Below are 17,821 nucleotides of genomic sequence, written 5' to 3' on the forward strand. Positions count from 1 at the left end.
ACCCCATTGATTAACATTAGCCACGCCCCTTCATTTGCCATGTTAGCCCCCCCCCCCGAAATTAAGACCTAGTTGCGCCCCTGATCAGCATACACAGAGTTCTACGGTAAAGCTGTGATTCCGGTACCATCTGGAGAAATTCCTTCACTGCCAAAGAGGAAGGAATGGTATAAAGAAAAGGCCCACGTGCGCCAGTGTGTGGTTAACCGTAGGATGTTGCAGGCATGAAACAACAACCCATTGCAGCACTTCCGCCGGTAGGCAGCGAGCTCTCACAGCTCATAGCTCAAAACCCCACACTTCTCAATCTGCATGCCCTCACAGCAGTCCATGCCAGTGGCACGGGAATGCCAGCTCAGCACATTCTGTTTCTTATTGCCTCCATAGCTGCTCCTTCTATTTGGAGATGCACCTGAGCCCTCCACTGAGTCCTACTACCCCTCTTTGTGATTGTTACCTGCTCTCGGTTTGTGGTGGCTTGCTGCCTTTGTCTTGCTCCTCTGCCACTTTACTGAATGCCTTTTGCCTTTTCTCTTCCTCCTTCTGTTCGCCTCTTCCCCTCTCCATCATGGCCACCTTTTCTCGGTGTTAGCTTTGTTCAAGTAGGTGTTCTAGGCCTTGAATAACAGAATGTGGGATCCAGCAGGCAGTGTGAGAACCATGTGGACATACACCCCGAAGCCCCTCTTCTCACCCCTTACCCCTTCACCACAGGCATAGTGTTTTTTCAGGTCTGAGCGAGAGGATGTGGGGCTTATACAAATGCTAATTACTGAACACTACTTCATTCTTTTGAGGTCGGGTAACATGGGTGGGGGGGTCCCTGATCCCCACAACCTCACTGCACAAAGCAACCCAGTAAAGAGCAGACCTGTGGACCGTGTATGAGCAGCCCAGATGTGCCATGGTAAAATGTAAGTAAACCGGGCCCCAGACATGCTTATCACATTTAGGTCTTGCTATTGGCAGGTTTAGCTTTGTCGCCAGTTATCGCATTCCATGCAACATATTAACGCGGGTGCTCTTCCGGCAGTTTTTAACTGCAAGAGTCATGGCTGATGTTTGGACTTTGGATGGGGCACTATTGGCCCAGCTCTGCTCCTCACACCTCACACTTTACCCAGCTCAGTGCTTCCCACAAAGGTATGGACAAACTAGCCAATATTTAGTGAAACCCTCTGTCCCCAGCTCTGCAGTCACCCCATAAGGTAAGTTGCCGTAAGTTGTTCTTCTCTGTCATCAATAACGGTTTGAGACCTGTTGGGGGCCGATCATTCCCCGAGTTCTCGGTTTCTTTTGACAAGATTTGTATGTGGTGCACTGTGCATCAGTATTCGGCATGCAAAGACTTAATCATAAAAACTGCGAGCACGTGCCAGTATAGTTATATATTGAAACGAAAATGTCATTCATCATTCTTACTTCATATCAATTCGCGGATTTAAATCTTGTTTGGGACTTGGTGAGTGTACATGGGGTTGAGTGTCTTTTCAAGCACTTTTGCCAGGAATACAAAAAACAACAACTTCTCTGTTTCACTTCCAGTCACAGAAGTGTTCTAATGCCCATCCTTCCTGTACAGAAGCAGGGCCGGGTTACTGATCAAACGCCATAATCGACAGGAACTAGAGGTGTATAAGTGTCGCGGACGGTGCCATGAGAAAGGTTGTATGTGAATTTCTGCCCTTCAGAAGAGGTCGGACTCGGAGGCTGCACCAGGTCTGGGTGAGTATCACTCTCTGTGTTACAAGAACGAGATTACTTGTGCCTAGTGATGTTTGACCAGTGATGCGTGCTATCTATTTTTAACACACACTCACTCACTTTCTCACTCACTCACTCACTCATAAACTCACTTTCTAACTCACTCACTCACTGATAAAACTAGCAAGAGCATTTTTGATTCGAAAATCTTTTTTGATTTCAAAAGTTTTTATTATTATTAACAGTTTTACAGATATAATACGGATATAGTACAGTCATAATGCAGGGGCACATACAGACGTGGTGCAGGTATATTATGGTGAATAAACGGCGTTGGTATTGTTGTTGTTGTTAACACCAAAGTGCACCCATATCTCTCAACCTTTCACGAGTGCTTGATGGTGGAATCCATCACAGCCCTCGTGTGTGGTAAAACTCAAAGACTTAATGGCGCGCCGCCATGTCGAAATGATGCTTTCAACTCTTCGCCACTAATGCAATTGTGGAATAATGGATTAACAGACACTATGGATATTGGTTCGGAAAAGGGGCCCTCAGAAGAGGCAATGTTGCTGAGTGACAGGATTTGATCTGAAGGGAATACGAGCAAAGGAAAGATGCTGGCAGGTGATTAGATGAGTGCCCGCACTAGCTGGGTGAACTGTACGATGCTTCACGCTTCTTAAAAGCATATGTCCTTTAGTGAATTGGTCCTTAATAGTTGAGAGTACATACCCAGTGTGCGTGCAGCTTTCTGTACACAGAGATGGTGATCCTGCAGCGAATGCTGTCTTCTGAGGCAAGGGGGTGGGGGGGGACGTTGGGGGAGGGGGTGGATTTTGACTTGCCAGGCAAACGCAGCGGAGGGTACTGTGTTTAAGGGGTTGTCCCTGCACAAGTATCCCTGATTGCAGTGTGTGTGTGTGCGGATCCTTTGATTCCCTGCCTGACCTGTGTTAATTGCGTTGGTATGTCTGTCTGCTTGGGGTCTTGGTAGACCTCATGCTGTGTGGGACACACCTGTTAGTGAGATCTTGTGTGAGTCAGTGTGTGGTGTGGATGGTATTGACTGCATTACTGAGAGCTCTTAGCATGTTCTAATGGCTGCTGCTGGGCTGGTGATCTGTTATCCTTTACCCAGGATTTTATTGTGTGTGTAGCTCTCACTGTGGTTATGAGGTATTCAGGACACCATTATCCTGGTGATCTGACTCACCTTGTGTATCCTGTTCCTGTGTTTCCATGCACCCCTGTCACTATCTATTTGGATCTTTCTATCCAGCTGTCATCATCATTTACTTGCATCTTTGCTCATTTCTGCCTGGTGGGCAGACTCACCCCATGAGGATGGGCATCTTTATCGAGGCAGGGCATTCTTGCTAATAGTCAATCAATCAAACAGTACTTGTAAAGCGCAGTTTATCACCTGAGAGTATCCAGGCGCTAGGCTGGGGTTTAAGGCAAAGAGCCGGGTCTTGAGTTTCTTCCTGAAGGCTGTCAGTGAGGGTGATGCTTAGGCGCTGGGATAGATACTGCCTCCTTCGTATCATAAGTGTGGGTCTAAAGTTCCCAGAATGAAAAGCAATGGAAAAACCAAGAACTTGATGAAACAAACCATAGGGGCATGACGTCAGCGGGCATTTATGAAATTCTAAACAACCTGTAGCAACAATCAGTGCAGGGCTTATTCAGTAAACATTTTCTTACAGTAGGTGCCTCCATTGGTGGATAAAGTTACACTTTCAGAATGAATTCAGAAATTCTGAATCACAAACCAATACTTGCAATTTTTCTCTTGATTGACTGATTGAGGATTTGTCCATACACACACACACAGAAGGCCCGATTTACAAAAGTAATCTGAGACACAACCCTAACTTTACAACTTTCGGTATTCACAAAGGGCATTTAGGAGTACTAAAGTTAGGATTCCTAACTTTAGTTCTCCTCAATGCATTTTGTGAATACCGAAAGTCGTAAAGTTAGGATTTGGTCTCAGATTACTTTTGTGAATCGAGCCCATGTTATTTATATAGTGATGAATAAATAGGTGCTGTTGTGTTTAACAGTGAAACAATGCGGAGATCCAGATATCGAGTTTAAGTCATTCAGACCGTCCCTAGTTTAGGAATTGTTTGAAAAGATCAGCCTTGAACTGTGTATTTTACTATTCAAAGGTTAGAGGGAAGAGAGTTTGAAGTGAGGCAGTTGAACGTGAGAGCAGCAAGTATTTACCTGCCGTGCATGCGTTTACAATTGCATGCTAGGCAGGAGTTTCTAACCACGCAAATATCTGCATCACTTGGGGACCCTGATGAAAGCCCAATACCTTTTTGGGTCTGTCAGAGTAGGGCTGAAACATGTTGGTTGATAAGGGTCATAGGACCATCAAATCCTACAGTCCCCTTCCATATTTTATTTTTAACTTTCCCCATCTTCTCCCCTAATAAAGGGATACCTTGGAGTGGATGAGGGATTTTACATCCCCTACTCTCCTTTTTCTCCTAAGAGCTCCCTGAAACACAGTTGAACTCACCCTGATCTTTAGGAGTCAGGGTGAACCTGGTGATGAAGCATGACACCAATAGAGATTGTGTGGGTTATATATATATTAAAAAAGAAATTCTTTCCTTTCCCATTGCAGGTTGAGTAGAGTCTAGGTGTGGCGAGCACTACCTATCATTGCGCCTAGTGTTGTAAAGTCAGGAGGGATTCTCTATAGGTATTGGTATTGTTATGAATGGCCTTGTGAACTAGACATTATATCTCAATTTCAATTCTGGCTGAGATTGGGAGCAATTGTAGGTCGCAAAGTATCGGGTGATATGATCCTATTTGCTTGCAGTGTGTATAAGTCTGGCCGATGAATGGAAGATCTCTTTTATTGCGGTTACTGATGAAAGTGGTGCGTCATATTAACACCACTGCCTTCTGGATTGCGGTTTTCTCTAGATTTAGGAGACGCATGTGGTCCGTCATCCACAACTGCAGTTTGTAAAGACAGTTTCTTAGGATTCGTATGTTGTTGAGGTTTTTAGGTACAGTTGGGTGTTGAACATTGACGCATGGTGATGTCAGAAGTTTCAAAAATCAGATCCCTATGACTGCATTTAAAGATTAAACATCGTGACGGAGTTGCCGACTGTGCTTGAGGTATGATATTTAATTTTTATGATTAGGTTTCTGTTTTGGAGAAATGATGTGAACCAACTTCCCAAAATGTTTGCCAAAAAGACCACGTGGGGTTCCAGGATCATGAGTATCCTAACATGATTGATTATAAATGCAGCAACAGATCCAGTAATATCATTGAAAAAGCATTGCCCTTTTTAGGGCTAAGAAGCTCTACATTGAGTACTTTAAAGGGTGCTATTTGACTCTGTCATTATATCCAGATTGAAAGTTGGTTATCGGACCTTCTTTGGCAATTAAGGTGTACAGTTGGATGGCCAAGTTATTTTCATGGGCTCTTCTTGGTTAGGGGAGGGTGGAGGCCTAACACAAGATATCTGTTGGTTGTTGTCTACATTACCATTTTTGAGTACTAGTTTTTAGTGAGCTTGGAAATAATCCTTGATCCATGGAGCTCTGGCCAGGAAAATCGGGTGTCCATGACAGTGTCACGTACTTTAGGAAGATTATGGTGAAAACTGAGAACGTTGTTACGTTGTGGCAGTTCCAAAACATTTGCAATAACTTCACTGCACTTGCTACCTTTACAAATTCACATTTGAGATCACAGGCGTAAATAGTACAAGAAGAGTAGTATGGTACAAGTACGTACCCAAACATCACCATTTTCAGGTATAGGGCGACAGGTTTTTGCTGGTATATGTTTAGGTGGAACAAGTTTACTAATCTTTGTAAATATGTGTTTGCATCCTAACCCATGGGTGGATAAACAGAAACACCCATGCACCACCCATGGAATGCCTAAATTATGCAAGGTAATGCAAGGTTTCACTATGCACTGTGTTGTGTTACTTTTTTTTTTTTTGCAAAACCACAAAAAGACCTACACAATTTGGCATTTGCGTGGCTTTGTAAATCTCAAAATGGATTTTAGTCAGGGCTATGCCAAAAGGGCTGTGGTGCGAGCTCTTGCATTGAGTTGTGTCGCGCTGCGTTGGCTTCATCGAGGGCCACAGCTGGGCTGGCACAGCACCTTTATCCCCACTTCCAAAGGTCCAGGAGTGGGGGCACAACTTTGCCCTAGGACTCACTGCAGGCAGAGTCCAGGTACAGTGTGCAAGGGTGTGGGAGCCAATTGTGTAGCTCAGAACAGGAGGCCAGCCAACTAGCCCTTGGAGTCACTCGGGTGGTCCTGGGATAAAGGTGCAAGTCCAGTCTTTCTTCCTCGGGCAGCAGAGCAGCAGAGCAATCCTTCTTCCAGCAGGGCATCAAACCAGTCCTTATTGCAGCAGAGCAGCAGGGCAGCAGAGCAGTCCTCTTCGATTCTGGAAGTGATTCGAAGAGTTGGGTCTGAGGGTTGAATATATATATATACCCGGTGCCAGCTTTTAAAGTAGAAGACATTTCCAGGGTTTTCCCCCACAGATGTGTCTGGAATTCCCTTCTTCCCTGACCTGGCCCAAGATTGTCTGGGATCACAATAGACTAGTGTGAAATCCTTTGTGCACCCCTCTGAGGTGCAAGTGTGGTAGTTGACAGCTCCACCCCCGCCCCCCCCCCATCCTGCTGGAGATGACCCATCCTGCCAACTCCTAGTCCCCCTATATGATACTCTCTGGTAGGAATATACAACTACACCTAGTCATGTGACCCAGGAAACAGGCTGCAGGCAACAAATGGTTAGGATAATAAAATGTAAACTTTCTATAGGAGGCATTTTCATAATTGTGACTTAAAATCCGACTTCACCATTAAAGATAGTTTTAGATTATAATACTTTAAAAACCTAACCTGCCCCTCCTACCTAATCCCATTCAAAATGTATCAATTATTAAATGTAACAAGGTAACCCAATGTTATCCTATGGGAGAGATAGGATTTACAGTAGTGGCAAACAAATGAAGGAGTTTTTCACTACCAGTATATGTAAAACTTATAAGTACATGTCCAACTTTTTTAACACATTGCAAACTGCCCAATGTTCTGTTTAGGGCCTACCCTGTTGAGCGACTAACATGTATTAAAAAGGAAGATTTAAATCTGGCAAAAGGTTTATATTGCCACGTCGAATTGACAGTTAACAACTGCACATACAGGATGCAATGGCCGGCCTGAGACATGTTTAAATGGCTACATAAGTGGGTGGCAAAATAAATGCTGCACGCCCACTAGTAGCATTTAATTTACAGGCCCTTGGGACCTGTAGAAACACTTTACTAGGGACTTACAAGTAAATTAAATGTGCCAATTGGGAGTAAACCAATTTTACCATGTTTGAAAGCGCAAGCCCAATACTTTAGCACAGGGTAGCAGTGGTAAATTGTGCAGATGCTAAGGCCAGCAAAAACAAATTCAGCAAAACAGGTGGAGTGAAGGCAAATGGTTTGGGGGAAGATTTTTCTTAGGCTGACAGGTCTAACACTTATTGTATGTATTAATGCTTGCAACTGAACTCTGGTTTCAAAACATTATAATTTTAATGACACATCAAAGGAGGTGGTAACCCATTCACAAACAGGAAAGGTTCCACATGGGACGCTTCCCATTTGTGAATAGTGACAAAAACATTTTTGAGGAGCTCCATCTAGTGCATGGAACCACTGCCTAGTCCTAAAAAACTTTTGTAACATTTACATTTTTGTTTACATGACTTTCCGAGAAATTGGCCGCGTAAAAAAAAAAAAGAATTGCTTTATTGTAAGGACATCACAGACATGGAGGTCTGCTGACCCCAGCAGGCTACCATCCGTGTTGGCAGTGAATCATCGTGGTCACCCTTTGCGCCCTAGGATGATTTGCTGCCCACAACGATTTGGTATTTTGTGAACCAACCTATTTAGTACATAATTTGGTTCGCAAAATACAAATGCATTCGGTAAGGTCGATGCCACCATTTTTGCCAAATGCATTTAAATACCCTAAATATCTCCGACAACCATCCACATACATGCACACAGACACCAACAACTTAAATCTTCCTGCACACAGAAACCAGTAGAGGCACCGTGACAGAGACCACCTACAGTCATCTTTTCAACTCAAGTAAGTTCCACCTTGTTTGAGTTGGGGCGAATGCTCCTTGAGATGTACCTTCTGTTTATTTCTAAATTACCGCAAGGCCAGTTTTAGTGAGGAGGTGGAGAAGACATGCCTCCTGTGTTTTTCCTTCTTGGATTTCCTCATATGTACTGTGGCTGTGTCCTGGCTCTGGTATTAGGCTGCCTCCTGAGGCAGATAGGTTATTGGAAAAGTGTTCAAGGTTGTTGCGTCTTAAGACTTTGTTGGTGATGCAGCTTGTGTTGCAGATAATGCAGGGTTGAAGGGGAGCCAGTGTGGTTTCTACAGTGATGGGGTGAGGTGGTCACATTTCTTTAACCCTTGCAAGCAAAGAGCCACAGCTTTGACTGATACTTTTAAAGTGTTGTCTCTGTCTAGCTTGAAAAAGGACAGGGTTGGCATTACTGTTTTGAGAACCTCTTATGCAAGGAAGGGTTTCAATTTTTTGAGCAGAGTGAGCTGGCACTATGATGTCTTGGTTTTGTTTGGTGATGGGGTCAGTTTGAGCCTTTATGTTGCTTTTATTATTATTATTTTTGCCTCCTGATTTTTTCCTTCTTGAATTTCATCATCTGCATTCTGGCTTTGTCCTGGCTCTGGTAGCAGGCTGCCACCAAGGTGCATGAGGTCAGACCTTCCTCCATGACGTCTATCGCACTCATCATTAGCATGCAACTCATATTTGCACACTTTGGATAGAGCGTGATATTATTAATATTATTATTAGGGAGATTTGTAAAGCGCCTGGTTTACGCCTACAGGCGTGTCCCCGCGCTATGAAAAGTGGGGTAAGCAGTCCAAGCAGCCAGCGCAACCGTCTACCGTCTGAATAAATGAGTCTTAAGTTTTTTTCTAAACATAAGTTCTGAGGACTCCAAACGTAACTCTGCCGAAAGGTCATTCCACTGCTTCGCTACCAGGTACCTGAACGACCTTCCCCCCATACGCGCTTTCTTGATTTTGGGGATTTTCAGGAGACCTGTGCAGGAGGAGCGCAGAGTCCTTGTGGGCTCATACCTGGTGACCAGACTCTGTAGCGGGGCAGGGGCTTTGCCACCCAGAATACGGTGACACGTGACAAGGGCCCTGAATTCCACCCTGCTCCTAACAGGAAGCCAGTGCAAGGCCTGGAGCGCTGCCTTTGAGGCAGATCTTCTTGGAAGCCTCAGAATAAGGCGAGTGGCGGCATTTTGCAGCACCTGGAGGTGCTTGAGAACCTTTCCCGTGGCCCCCAGATACAGCAAATTGCCGTAATCCAGGCGTGAGGTGACTAAGGCATGCACCAGCGTCCGACGAGCAGAAATTGGCAGGAAATCCAAGACCTTTCTCAGAGTTCTTAAGACTCCGAAGCATGCCCCCACCACTCGGCCAATCTGGGGGCCAAAGGCCAGGTCAACGTCCAACCACACCCCAAGATTCCTTACTTCCTGACAGGGAACAGGTGTCTCTCCTAGGCAGGGCGGCCACCAAGCCGACGTCCATACAGATGGGCATCCCCCCACCACGAGCACCCCGGTCTTGCTGCCATTAAGTTTCAGGCAGTTGGCGGACATCCAGGTTGCCAGTTCTTGCATGCACATTTTGAAATTGTCCGCCATCAGACCAGGTGCGCGTGAGAGGGAGACGACCAGCTGCGTGTCGTCGGCGTAGGACACCAGACGAAGTCCATAGCTTTCAACTATGGTCGCCAGCGGGGAGACATACAGATTAAACAGAGTCGGGCTCAGGGACGAGCCCTGCGGCACGCCCTGGCCCAACCCAATCTCCCTAGAGTAACACTCTCCCTGGCGGACCTGAAAGCATCTGCCTGTCAGGAAGGACCGGATCTAACCAAGCGCAGCCCCTGAGACTCCTCCATCGTTCAGACACTGTAGCAGGGTGGAATGGGCTACAGTGTTGAATGCTGCGCTTAGGTCCAAAAGGATCAGAGCCATAGTTTGGCCTTCATCCACTCCCTGCCGTAAGGACTCTACTGCCATTAGCAGCGCAGACTCCGTCGAATGCCGTGGGCGGAAGCCGAACTGAGAGTCATGGAGAAGGGAGGCTTCCTCTACAAAGCCCATCAGCTGGAGGTTAGCAATTTTTTCAGCAACCTTTGCCATATATGGCAAAAGAGAAATAGGGCGAAGATTGTCCAGCCTATCATAGCTGATATTGGGCTTCTTTTGCAGAGGAAGGACTACCGCCCGCTTCCAGGCCTAAGGGACAGTATGGGTCCCAAAAGAGATGTTCAGGAGATGGCGGATGTATGGCTCCAAAATATGCAGACTGCCCATCAGGCGCCTAGGAGTAGTGGGATCTCTTGGGGAGCCTGATCTTATCGCACCACAGATCTGAATGAGTTTTTCAGTAGGCGGGGTGACAAATGTAGTTAACATCTGGTGCCCTCCCCTTACCCCACATTCTACTACAGTCTCGGAGTCTATGGTGGCTTGACTTGGAAAGGCCGAGTAAATCGTTGCCACTTTATTAGCAAAAAACTCTGCTACTCGGTTACAGCTATCCACCGTACAAAACTCTTCTGGGACTGCTGCAGGCTTCCCGACCGAGAGAGATTTGTAAATTAAAAACAATTCCTTCGAGGAATTTTCTGCTTCCTTGATCCTGGTGTCAAAATACACCTTTTTAGCCTTTCTAATTAGTCTATGGTAGTTGCGCCTGCTTACAACATAGTCCATCCTAGTTTGAGCGGCATAGTCTAATCTCCACTGCCTTTCTGCGCGTTTACATGCGCTCTTGGCCATTCGCACCTCTTCTGTATACCACAATGCCGTTTTCAGGGCACGTCCCTCCGTTCTAATCAGGGCGAGCGGGGCAACCTGGTCTAGGGCATCCATAATGCGCTGGTTCAAGTTATTGTTAGCTTTCTCCACATCCTCACCCCCCGGGTCACCCCCCGCCATCAGTGCCTCATTAAACCTGACTTGGGAGAAGTTAGCCCATCTCCGTCTTGGATGATGTAATACTACCTGTTCCGGTACTCTAATTCCCGGGGTGTAGATTGCGAAGGGCACCAGGTAGTGGTCCGACCAGGGAATGGGTACGGGGGTTGCAGCCTCCACCTGTTCCCAGTTGGCAAAGATGGGGTTCAATAAGTGGCCCCGCAAGTGAGTGGGAAGTTTGCCTATCAGCTCAAGCTGAAGCGCACTCATTGCTTTGCAGAGGTCCCCGGCCATCTTATCCACAGGGTCATCCAGGTGTAGGTTGAGATCACCCAACCCCAGGAACTTATCCGTGCGCAGGGCTACCTCTGTGATGCCTTCAACCAGGCAATCGACGAATCGAGCAGCTGGGCCAGGTGGCCTGTATATCAGGAGGCCCTTCACATTGTACCCCCCATTGACCTGAATGGAAAACTCACCCGCCTCACTATCAGTGATAGCCGTCGACTCAAAATGGCAGCGTAAGCCCTGCCTGGCAGCAATGGCTATCCCTCCACCTCTCCCCTTCGGTCTATCTTGCCATATCAGGGTATAGCCCTCCGGAATGGCTTTGAGGGCCTCTGGGGAAGAGTCACAGTCCAGCCATGCCTCCGTAAAGAAGACTAGGTCCCATTGTTTTTCACTAAGGAGATCATGGATATCCAGTCTATGCCTACGCAGCGACCGGACATTTAGCAACCAACAAATCAGCTTGTCATGCTCTCTTTTAATCGGTTTAAACAGGTCAAAAGAAAACTGGCAGTGTCTGCAACCCGTATTCTCATCAACTCTTACACTATGCAGACAAGATCTGCCAGTGCACGAGTTACGGAGGGACAGCAGGTCGTTTCTGCTCCAACATATATGACCTTTCAGGGGGGCAGGGGACATGGCTCTGGCCCGCGCCCGGGAAGCCTTAGTCTCTACCCTGTGAATGCCTCTGTGCAAATAGCAATTTCCAGCAGCGAGATAAAAACCAGATTATAGGTGTATCAGGATTAAAACGAGTTTAAAACTGCCTCAGCGCCGAGCACAGTGGCTGTAGACACTGCCACTGCCTACTCACCACCACGCGACGGGCTCCTTTGGTGCCTTTTATTTCCCACAGCGTGAGTGCCTCAGGAGCACTAGACCGCTAACCGGCCTCCCCGCGCACCGGAAGTGGCAGTCTCGACCTTCCTCGCCCTCCGTGCAATGGTGCTAGCCACCGCGTCGGACCAGGGCGGGAAGGAGGGAAGATATGATGAATATACAGAAAATGTATAAGGCGAAGCTTGCCGTTAGGGGTAAGGGATTGTGTCACACCACAAGTGCCAACCCACTCCCTATCAGTGATAGGTTCACCCAATACCACATCCCATTGAGCCCTGGCATGCTGCGAACCCAGTGGCATATCAGAGCGTCAGTGGCGTAACGAACCTTGAGGGGGCCCCCCTGCAGGGTACGTGAAGGGGCCCCCTCCGGACTCAATCTAGAGCTCCCCAGCAGAAGTGCGGTGCTGACGGGGCCCCCTGGAGGGTGAGGGCCCCCCCGCACCGCGGGGGCTGCAGGGGCCTGTGTGACGCCCCTGCAGAGCGTGTGAGAGCATCAAGGCAAGAAAGAAGGTGCGCGAGGTTAACGCTGTGAGGAGGAGCATAAATGTATTACATTCAGAAGGTACTGCTGGGAACAGGGTTGGAATGGGATAACAAATCAGCCCAGGCATGCTGAAAAAAGTTGCCCACATTTGCATATTACCTTTCTGCAAAACACTGCTTCAGTGAAATTTTTATAAAAAGGGGGGATGAGGGGTGGGGGGGGGGGAGAGTTAAAAAAAAATCCATGGATTATTTTACACTGCTTAGCTAAAACATAGGCAAGGTCCTGAAATGAACTTTAATACCGATTTGCGGCTATGTTGTCATCACTCACTATAATATTTGGATTTTGGATATACTGTGTCTACAATTTTTAATGGAAGACTGTTCGTGAATTTCCAATTTGAATAAAGCAGTCCAGGCCCTGAGGAAGTCTTTGGGTATTATACTATAGACAAAACATGTGTTGGTTGTGTTATCAAAGAACAGAATTGTGTTTCAAGTGCAAACAAGTCTTCTTGAAATAAAGACCAAGAACGAACACTTATTATTATTGTTGTATATGGACACATGATTTGAAATCTGATTATTCATTTTTGCTCAGGGAACTGATTTGTTTTTTAATGTACCCACCGTCTCCACCGAACCCTCGTTTGTCATAAATAACTCAGTTATTTCATGTTGAACATCTGAGCGTAAGGCTAGATCCAACCTTGCCTAAGGAGAGGATTTCCTTGCAAATGTGTTTACAGGCGGGGGTAGGGGGGCAAGGGTAAATACCGCTGGAGAGTGATCTGAGAGGTCTAGACAAATATTATATTCACTGTTAGAAATGGGATCCCTGGCTGGCCAGGGCTTGCACCAAGGTCAGTTAGAGACCACCATTCCCACGTCAGGGCAAGGGAGTTACACGCCAAGATAACCCCTGCTCACCCAGTTGGTAACGTGACACGAGCAGTAAGGCTAAACTCGGAGGCAATGTGAGTTAAGTGTTTGCGCACGCACCCCCAGCAACAACACCCAAGGCCCACCACAAAGGAAACTCCACACAAGGTTATGTATAAAAATAGCCTTTGTATTATACCAAAACACATTAGATATAAACACACACTTTACAATGTGCCAACAGGCACGGGCAGAATTTTCAGGGGATTATGTACAGGACAGGGCCACATGGACCACTGTCAGGAATATGCACTTTTAGACTTAGTACATGGTAGAATTAGCACTTGTAGGAATAGTAATTAGCACATAGAACACTTGTAGAACCAAATAGAAAATGTAGCACAAATAGAACACAAAGCACACAACCAGTAGCTACTGGTAACCGGTAAGTACCTCCTACGCAACCCTAACCACCTTAGGAAAATGTTACACAGGGAACCAGGACCTCACTAGCAACACCTGTACTAGGAGGAAAACAACCACCTAAGTATCACCATACATTTAGGGGTATAGGCATGAAAGCGTAACACATGATGCATAGGAACACATTCAGAGATGTAGGAAAAACACAATAGCGCAGAATTCACATAAGCCACCACCTGTGACTTGTCCCCCAGGCCAACTGGCCTCTCTGGGGCTAGGACGCCCTGTGTCCCAATGTCAGAGGCCTAAACGGAGCAGCTGCCCACTAAGTGCTGGGCAGCTGTGGAGATGATGTGGCCAACGCTGGAGCCTCGCAGGCTGTGGCCAAAGCACTCGTGTCCCCCAAGAGCCTCGTGGCCCTAAACAAACAGAATGGCACTCCAGAGCCTCTCAGGGCTCATAAAACAAATATGCCCCCTTGAGCCTCTCTGGGGCTCTTCAAGAATTGTGCCCAGTGTGGGGAGAGCGGCCCGCTGTCTGCCGGGGTCGCTCTACTACCTGAAATGCCCCAAATCTGGTGGAGCCTCTCGGGCGCAAACAATGATGCACTCAGGAGCCTCTCAGGGCTCGAAAACAACTGGGGTGGGCAAGTGGGAGCGGCCCGCTGCCTTCTTGGGCCGCTCTCACATGAAGAACAATGCCCCCCTTCTACGTTGGAGTCCCTCTCGGGGCACTCGAGGACAACTGGGGCACTGAGGAGGCTCTCAGGGCTCGTCACAAATATTCCCCCACGAGCCTCGCAGGCTCGTAAATCAAGTAGGTGGGTCGAGCCTTTCTGGGCTTGAGAAGCCCTGGGGCCTCGCAAGGGCCCCTCAGCGCCCCCACAAAGACTATGCACCACTGGAGGGGGGCGGGCACCGACAATGTGCCCCGACGCCCCCCTCTTGTCTATACAGCACCGGGCCCCACTCACCGGCTCCTGGGACGGGGGGCTGCTCCTCCTCCGATGCTGCTTCCCGGGGCGGCGCCTCTCCTGGGCAGCAGGGCTCTCCCTTCGGCGGGAGCCTCGCTGGCGGCTGCGCCTCGGCTGGTACACTCCGGGGCTCTCCCTCACTGGCTGCTGGCAGAAGTCCGGGGTTCCCCCTGCACTCGGGAGCCCCGGGCAGGAGCGGCAGGATGCTTCCGGCTGTCCCGCAGTCCCGCCCCCGGCCTGCCTGACTTCCTGTGCTGAGGGCAGCCAATGGCAGCACGGCCTCTGGTAGGGAGGCGGGCACAGCGCCTCCTTATCGATCTCCGGGCCAGCGGCGGTGAAACACGGGGCAACACGAGGGTTAGGCTCCCTCCTCAATTTAAATATAAAGCGAGGTGGGCACTCGCTTGGGGGCCAAATAGAAATAGCGGGAAGGTCCCTGGCGGGGTGGGCACCTGCCAGGGGACTTTAAAATATCGGCAATTAAGCGGGGCAAATGCCGGGTGGGCACCGGCTGAGAACAAAAATCGCTCCCAAGCGCTAGGCAAAATAAAGCGCTTCCAGGCGCTAGGGTGAGGATTGCAGCGCTCCCAAGCGCTACAGGGACCAGGAGAGTAAAAGAACAAGCATTGGAAATGCAATAGGTCTCGCATTAGAAAAGTTGGAGCTATTGGTCTTGTAAATGACACATATTTTATTTATGTGTTGGTTTTTAAAATAGCTAAATTGATAGCTTTGTCATGTACAATGCCAATAGTTATAACTTTTGCAAATGTGACACCTATAGCATTTGTAATGCAATATGTTTTATTTACTTGACTTATATGTATTCATATTACAAATAACAATGGCCTTTATTTTTTTATAATTAATACTTAAATAAAAAGTTATTGTAATTTATAATGGCAATTGATACCGAGGGTTGTGAATAACCTGAAGCGATCACTGAATTTAGAGAAGATACCACAGAGGGTTAATTTGTTTATAGCAGGAGTTCTTGTTGTAATTGCAGGTAACAAGTTCCAGTCCTTGCAAAATAACGCAGTGGGCTATGTCTTTGGAGCAAACATCTCCATGCAAATGGCGAGATTTACGTTTGAATATGTGCGAGGTATTTTCTAAAATGAGAGCGTTTGGTAGTAATTAATACCATTATTTAGTTACCAAAAAAACAAAAACAGTAAGACGAACAAGACGGAGGGCATTGCTGTGGGGAGGGGGGAGGAGAAATGCGAAACGGCCGCAGCAGGGGGCGGAGCGGGGAGAGCGGCGATGGGGGAGAGACACGGGCCGTAGTGTGAAGCAGCAGGGGCCTTTGTGCCACAGACCTCAGACACAGCGTACAGTTAACTTGCCTGATTGATACCGAAGGTTGTGAATAAGGTAACAAGTTCCAGTCCTTGCAAAATAACGCAGTGGGCTATGCCTTTGGAGCAAACATTTCCATGCAAATGGCGAGATTTACGTTTGAATATGTGCGAGGTATTTGCTAAAATGAGAGCGTTTGGTAGTAATTAATACCATTATTTAGTTACCAAAAAAACACAAGATCACAGCGAAATAAGAAAGTATAACTTGAATCCTAAAACAAAGGTGAATGAACACAGGCGTGCTGGCCACAGAATATGCAAATCGGTTTAATGCAGCTGCACGCAAGACCACAGTATTGACATTTGACAGGAGTATACACTTATGAATTCTGTGAAACGTACATGTGCCCTTCGGTGTACTTCTCTCGGCTAGAAAAATAAATACGTAAAGTACACTCTGAGAGCACCAGATATAGAAAAAGCTTCAAGCAGCTATGGCATTTCTTCAACAGGAAAGTGGATTCGGCTGGGGGGGTGAGGGGGGAGGCGGTTTGTTTTAGAAACAGAGGAAAGCAGGAGGAGGGGGCAGTCGGTTTTAAAAGACATTGTGATGGTATGCGTTGTGAATGTATGCGTAACGTCATACATTCCATCACCACAGAACCTACAGAAGGTAAAGGCCGATCTGGAAGTCTTTTTAGCTGTTCTAAAGTTATCAATTGTTCCTCTATTATGACTGGATGATGTGAGTAAATACCGAGCTCTATGTTCAGACAGCCATCACTTTTTTGTAGGTAATGTTTTATTGAATTATAAAATGAACTTTTCATGACAATCGGCAAATCAGTGAATTCAGGCAGTCACTGGATTCTCAAAAACAGAGTGTCCCACAGTTGCATGGAATTCACTTGGGAGGCGAGGGAGGGAGGAGAAATACGAGACGGCCTTGCGGCCGTGAGACGTGTGAAGCAGGGGGCGGGGGGAGTGGATTCCTTTGAAGTGAAGCTAAGCTTCACTTCAAAGGTGTGGGAGGAGTGCGGCTGAGGGAACAGACGGCGATTTGATGATGTGCACGCGCATTTTAGGTCAATGCGCTTGCGCATTGACCTAAAAGCCACGGGCACAGCACCAAATCGCCCAGTTAGGTAAAGTCTGTTTAAGACGCTATAGTCTCGCAAGCTCAATGCGCATGCGCATTGACAGGCGAGACCTAAAAACGCTCCCAAGCTCTGGGTGCATCAAAGTCCAGGCACAGAGTTCTGGGAAGGTGGGGGCAAGGCTGGGCCAGAGGCAGCTCACAGGGTCCTCCTAGGCAGGGAGGCAATCCCCAGTGGCGGTCCTCCTGGCACCCAGCAGCATCCCCCCTCAGCAATAGGATCCAAGAAGAGAACAAATTGCAAGGGGACACAGCCCCTTTTTATACATTGAAATCCTTTGTCTCAGGGTGCCGGGTGGGGGAGAAACCAGTCGCAGCTGGTTTTGGAGTACTTTGTTTCCCCCAGCCACCCTTTCCATTCACCAGGCAGGCTAGGGTTATCAGTCGCACCACAGGGGGCGGAGCCAGCATTGTGTAGGGAAAGCTCAGCCCTATTCAGGTCCCAGGTGCACCACTCCCTCACATCACACATGCTAATCTCAGCACTCACCACCTGGCAGACCCATCCAGACTCCTGGAGCCAGGCTCACCAGCCAGCTCCAGCCAATCACGTGCCAGCACACTCACTGCACACGCACACCCATGTCTAGAAGTGGCACTTCCACACTAGACACATACACGCCGCATACATCATTGCGCAGCATTCAATCACACGAGTCTGCACAACATACCAGACTTGAGCCTGC

At 47.7% G+C, this 17,821-nt stretch overlaps 1 protein-coding gene across 1 annotated transcript in view; it reads left to right on the forward strand.

The window, feature by feature from the left end:
- Positions 1–1,550: 1,550 nt before the first annotated feature.
- LOC144817815 (endonuclease domain-containing 1 protein-like) overlaps positions 1,551–17,821 on the forward strand; it is a 40,592-nt gene continuing 24,321 nt past the window's right edge. Inside the window, exon 1 of the mRNA XM_078674646.1 lies at positions 1,551–1,725. The gene's annotated coding sequence lies outside the window, so the exon portion shown is untranslated. The remainder of the gene's footprint in view (positions 1,726–17,821) is intronic.

The sequence above is a fragment of the Lissotriton helveticus genome, chromosome 2_1, assembly GCF_964261635.1.
Source record: "Lissotriton helveticus chromosome 2_1, aLisHel1.1, whole genome shotgun sequence".
Lineage (NCBI taxonomy): Eukaryota > Metazoa > Chordata > Amphibia > Caudata > Salamandridae > Lissotriton > Lissotriton helveticus.